General features: G+C 30.8%; 1 long non-coding RNA gene across 1 annotated transcript; it reads right to left on the bottom strand.

The window, feature by feature from the left end:
- Positions 1 to 3,876: 3,876 nt before the first annotated feature.
- On the bottom strand, positions 3,877 to 5,550 carry LOC106423666. Its single transcript, XR_001284691.3, has 3 exons — positions 5,017 to 5,550; positions 4,183 to 4,204; positions 3,877 to 4,100 (listed from the first exon to the last, which is right to left on the bottom strand). It is a non-coding gene; the product is annotated as an uncharacterized LOC106423666 (long non-coding RNA).
- Positions 5,551 to 6,008: the final 458 nt, after the last annotated feature.

Raw genomic sequence — 6,008 nt, 5'->3', positions numbered from 1 at the left:
CAAATAGCTGACACAATTCGGTCAAATGCAAAACTAACCCGTTTACCAGTAAGTCGTCTAGGGTATTCTCTAGATTTTTTTTTAACAAACAAAGATAACGACTTACAAGTAAGTCGTCCGTTTGACCAGAAGACTTACCCGTAAGTCTTCTACAGCCAGACTACTTACGGGTAAGTCTTCTACGCGAACAGATCTGGAAAAAATTTCAATTTCATATCTTAAACTAGTGAGATGACTTACTTAGCACACAGAGTCTTCTCCAACCACCCAAAACCTCAAACAAAAATAACCCACCAAGAATAGTATGCTTGAATGGTTCTATCAACCATAAAAAAATTTGAATCAAAAGCTTGAGTTTTTTGGATGAATATGGAGGCAAAGTGAAAGAGATGTTGTTTTTAGTTCATAACAAGTGAGAAAGAGAGAGTGTAAATCGATTTGAGGTGCATTAAGAGCTTCAAATTGGTTGTTCATGGTGGTTGGTGTATTGATTGTAATGACAATCTTGTAAATACTTGAAGATGATGAGGTTGAGAGAGTAAAAATGCAATTTTCGAAAAAAGAAAGAAAAAAAAAACTAATGGCATTTTCCTGAATAATATGAACTTGTGGGGTGAATAGGACAAAAGAAAAATCCAAAAGAAAACATGGGTTAGTTTTAGGTTTGACTTTGAGTTTTGAATCAATTTTGAAAAAACCCTATTTTTCATCTAATGCAATATGATATACTCCCTCTGTTCTTTAAAATTACATATTCTAGATTTTTCACACGTTTTAATAAAATACATTAAATTTACATATTTTTTTGTGTTTATCTTGTTTCCATAATTTTAAGCTAATAAAAATTCAACTAGAACAATTAAGTTTTTTGAAGTTTGCAATTAATTAATAAAATATATATAGGAAATGTAAAAAATAGATCTTTTTGAAACACATTTTTTCTCTAGAATATGTAATTTTAAGGAGCAGATAGAGTATATCTTTAGACCGTTACACATGTATTTATTTTAGATCTTGGTGACAGCCCGAAGAAAAGCAGCTTTTTGTTACTATAGCTATTTTTGTTTACATTAGTTATTGGGCCCCCGACAGAATGTAATATTCATTCCCATTTTCGAATCCAATGAACACTTGTTACATCATCACATGCATTAAAACTTAATGGTTCATCTGATAAAAAAAATTAACAACGAGCTGAATTTGTTAAAAAGCTGGTAAAAAAATTGTTTTGAAAAAGTATTTACATAATCAAATTGTTTGAAACCGAGAATTGAGATGAATAGTCATTTCAATTGGTGATGATGAGTCCAAGTATAAAAATGAAAACTTTAATATAATTAAAACTATTGATAATTAATTAATTTAAAATAAGCAAAAATCTAAACGTTTTTTTACCAAAAAAAAAAAAAAATCTAAACGTTCTTATATTTAGATATTTCATAAAGCACATTATCCGTGAATAGCTTAGCTGAGAAATATGGTTGCTAATCTTTGTTCATTACAAGTAGAACACACTTATGACTTAACCCAGGAAGCAGAGAGGAGCTTATGAATTGGTTAAGAACTTTATGAATCTACTAGGGATATTCCGGCGCGTAGCGCCGGGTTCGGAGGTTGATTTTTCTTATGAATTCTATTTGTTTCATTTTGTTCTGTTAGTTGGTAGTTCATTTGAGTCTGAATTATTAGTTCTTGGCAATTAAGATTTGGGGGCCGTGAACTAATAATTGAATATATAAGTACATGTTAGTAGATCGCATGATGTCATGTCAAAGCGTTCCTTACTTTTGGTGAGTGAATTTTAGTTTTTTTGAGTTATGGGTTTGATGCAGTTTTTTTGGTTTACGTATGTATTAAGGTTTATATTTATTTGTTTAATTTTTGGAGTCAGTATAGTAGGGAGTAATTATATATTTTTTAACTTTAAGAAATAAATAATGTAATTATATTCTTTATTCATGATAGGAGAAATGTAAAATCCAGTTTGTTTTTAAAAAGCCAAGGAAACAAAGACATATTTTATTTTGATCTATTAGCAATGCAATCAACAAATTTCTCAACATTTAAGAAGTAGTAGCAATTCTTGCATAGATGATTTATTGTTTTGGAGGTCGCAACTTTTTGGGAGTTTGAGTGTGGCCATGTTGTTTGACGGCCGTATGGGCGTGATATGTGGGGGTCATATATTTCTTAGGTGTAGCTTAGAAATTAAGTTCTAATGCGGTAAAATGAAGCTTTGATCTTTGCTGACCAAGAGGTCCATATTCAGCATGTTAAAGCTTAGAATAAATTTTTTTGTGTGAATACCAAAAATTAAGCAATTAGTCTTAGGTAATACAAACATTTTTAGAGTTTGTCATAGCACAACATGGGCACATGAACTATTTTATTGTTTAAATTTTGATTTTTGTTGAAATTTTTATTTGTCGTTGGATATGAAGCTAAACGATGACTATATATGGGAGTCCTCTTTATGAAACTTTTGTATATTATCAATGCTGTCAAAGTAGAAGCACTTTTCTAGTGTTGAGGAGAGCAATAGTTTGCCTATAATAGTGAAATAAATTTTAAAATGGATTTGACATAGTAAGTTTGTTTTTCCCTTTATATAATCTCGACATGCTTAAGAATTAAAAAATTAGTTACTTTTATATAATATAGTTTTTTTAGATCATAAGTTTTAAGTTCAACTGAAACCTATTTTTATTAAGTGAATCTTTGGGGTTTTATAGTTCTTTTATGTCAAACGTCTTGTTATAATTTGTATTGAATATTACATAAATGTTTTTGAGAAGGAATATTACATAATTTGTTTTTATATATTTTGTATATTGTTTTTAGGTTCACTTGTTGATTTAGGAAGTGAAGACGAAGTCTTAACCTTGTAACAAAACAAGCACAATTTGTTTTAACCACAAATTCGTTGGAATTAAAAGATAAATTGTAAACCAAACCAACCACATGCACTAAATTTCATTTAGTAAGCTTTGCATCAACAAACGATAGAAACGGCAACCGATGACAAAATCAGATCATTGTCGGTTTGTAATCGCATAGCAATTAAGACTGGAAAGTGGATTATGGCTGTCATAAGGTGCTCACGTATAGAACCAAGTGTTATATAAACCATTTACATTTTTTTGTTCATTGCCGGGTTCGTATGTTTTATTCTCTAATGAATTCAAAATTGTTTGTAATCATGGAATCACGAGTATCTCTAAATAAGCTCTTACATCGTGTGTGTCCGTTCTTTTAGCTGTTTCAAATGATGTTGTTGGGAGATGATACATTTGATAGTAGATACGGGTTTCTAGCAAGCAAGGATTATGTTATTGTGTTTTGTAGTTGTGGGTATTTTTTCTTGTTCATCGGCATATATAGTTGTTTCAATTAAATAGTAAATTATTAATTTATTTTAGAGAAGTCGCTTAATGTACTATATCTTCAAAAGTATTTATGTTTCTAAATTTCCAACGTTGGTCTTCGTATTGTTTTGGTGCTGATTTTGAATTGTAAATTTACTATAATGGGCTAATTATAGATTTATTTTAGGTCAATAGATGTGTAATTCCATAGTTTTACAGTCATAATGAGTATTTTTATATTTATATAGTTAATGAATATACTGACACGTTCGTCATTCTATTGTTTTTAATTTTGTATCTCTCAATTCATTTTTTTGACATGTTTATTTTATTATTAGTGGTAAGTTTACTATCACATTGACGACAAAAAAAAGAAGCTTACTATCACATTATATTTATATCATATTTTACTATGATATTTATTTATTTATGGTTTCCTAGCCATTATGTTTTTCATTGCTGAGTAAATAATTTTACGTCGTTGATTTTTTTGTTTTAAAGAATACCTAAATAATGTAAATTATTCTTGTTTAATATTTTATTCAGTCTAGTTTTTGTTATACTACACTGCTAATATAAATCTCCTGCACTCCGAGGCAAACGTGCAGCTAAATCGACGGTCGAACCACTACCGATAGATTGATAGAGGATAATGTTCTCCTGCTTTGCTCCATAGTTCTCTTCCAGACATTTGTAAGCAGCTTCGATATCAGCATAAGTATTTTGTTCGCTGGGCTGCAACAAAACATAGATTTATATTAGCAGTGTAGATGGGCCAACAGAACTAAAGAGAGGCTTAGGATCTGTGGTTACTCACCTTCCCTGATGATTGACCATACCTGTAAACACCACAACATATTTAGAGGAGTTAAATAAGTGGAAAATGTGAACTTACGGAAGTAAATCCTACAATATTCCAGTTCAATTTTAAGATAAGACAGAACAAGGTTTATAGTTTATGCTTTGTATGAACCAAAAAGGTGTTTCATAAAAGAGCTACATTTTGACATTTCAATACTTTTGCCTTCAGAAACAGATACAAACAACAGATCTGAAATGTCTAGAAACTTTAAGTTTTTGGCCCAAGACCATTTTATGTCTACAACACAACCGAAACATCAAACTCAAACCCTACCTCAAAACTGCTTTTTGTCTCCAAGGACTATTGTAGATCTCGACTATGAAGAAACCATAAAGACAAAATCTTCCAAAAACAACAAAGACTTTTCCAGTAAATTTCTAGACTTTATAGAGTCTGCAAACCTAAACTTTCCGAAGATTATCAGCTTCAACACAATGAAAGCACAAACCTCTGCATCTGGAAGCTTCAAATCTACTTGAACAAATCCAGAAAACAGAGCAACAAAAAAAAATCAAAACTTTCTCAGAAAGATCTGTGCTTTAAAATTCAAAAGGGAAGAAAGAACTGAACCCATCAAATCCATAAGCATAATTTTGTCTGAGAATGATAAAGAGGACAAATGAAAAACTATGCTAAACGTATTAATCAACACAAGAACAACTGGTGAAAGGTGATCATTTATCTACTGAATCTACTGATATTCAGCTCTATATATGACAATCAATCATTTATCTACTGAATCTCACAAGATCTATATAAATAAAGGTGATGGATTTTCAGGACATAAACCTTTTCATCAAGAAGGAGCATGTCCACTCCCATCAGCTCTCCTCCCTTTGGGGTTTCCCATAATCGTGACGACCGTATCGGAACAACGACCAGTGCTAACATTAGAAAAAGGTCTGGTAAGCCACCATTGATGCAGGTTACGTTGTAAGAAGGAGATGATATTCTGTTGAAACAACTTGATCTGAAGATTTCTAAGACGTTATTTATAGAATTTTTTTTTTAGGGTTTTCATCTGGACTTTTGAGAAGGAGGCAATTGAATAAACTGTAGTGGGAAATATTGAAGGACCAATCAATGGTGAGAAAAAAAGACAAACTCTCATCGTCAAGGTAAAGTGTTACAGATCTGAAACCGTAGTGTAGGAAGATTTCAGAGATCGTGAACAGTGCAGGGGAAAGGCAGGAAGAGAGTTCTGAGTAGTTGGGCTTTGTGAATATTGGACATTGCCATCTTTGAGTATTTTTTACAGATTACGGGAAAGTGGTAGGATAAGTGCTGACGTGGCACAATTTGCCTTTTCCTCCATGGTGACCTGGCGCAAGGAAAAGAGAGAAAACCCTGTTTTATTTATATAGATAGATATCAAAAACAAACTCAATTTTCCCGCCAGACTATATATTAGTTTAAATACTCTCTGGTTGAACAGGATTAGATAAGGAAACATATGTTTAATGGAATGCATGCACCAAAACAATATACCTATTGTTAATCTCAAATTATCAGGAGCAAATAATTGAGGAATCTGGTCTATTAATTTAGGATTCTATTTTTTATCTACTATTAATAAGTCATAGTAAGATTATTTAAAGAATTAGTTAATATGACATATTTGATTATTTACATTAATAATAAACCAACTTTAAATTTGAATTTTATTTTTTAATTATAACAAATCTGTTGAGCAAGAATCTAACAAAATCTTTCTAAAAATTAAATATTTTTTTACAAAATAACAGATTTACTAATTTCGTAACTACTAATATAATATTATT

Source organism: Brassica napus, chromosome C3 (assembly GCF_020379485.1).
Source record: "Brassica napus cultivar Da-Ae chromosome C3, Da-Ae, whole genome shotgun sequence".
Lineage (NCBI taxonomy): Eukaryota > Viridiplantae > Streptophyta > Magnoliopsida > Brassicales > Brassicaceae > Brassica > Brassica napus.
Note: the sequence above shows the minus strand (reverse complement) of the source record. Positions and strands in the feature narration are given on the sequence as shown.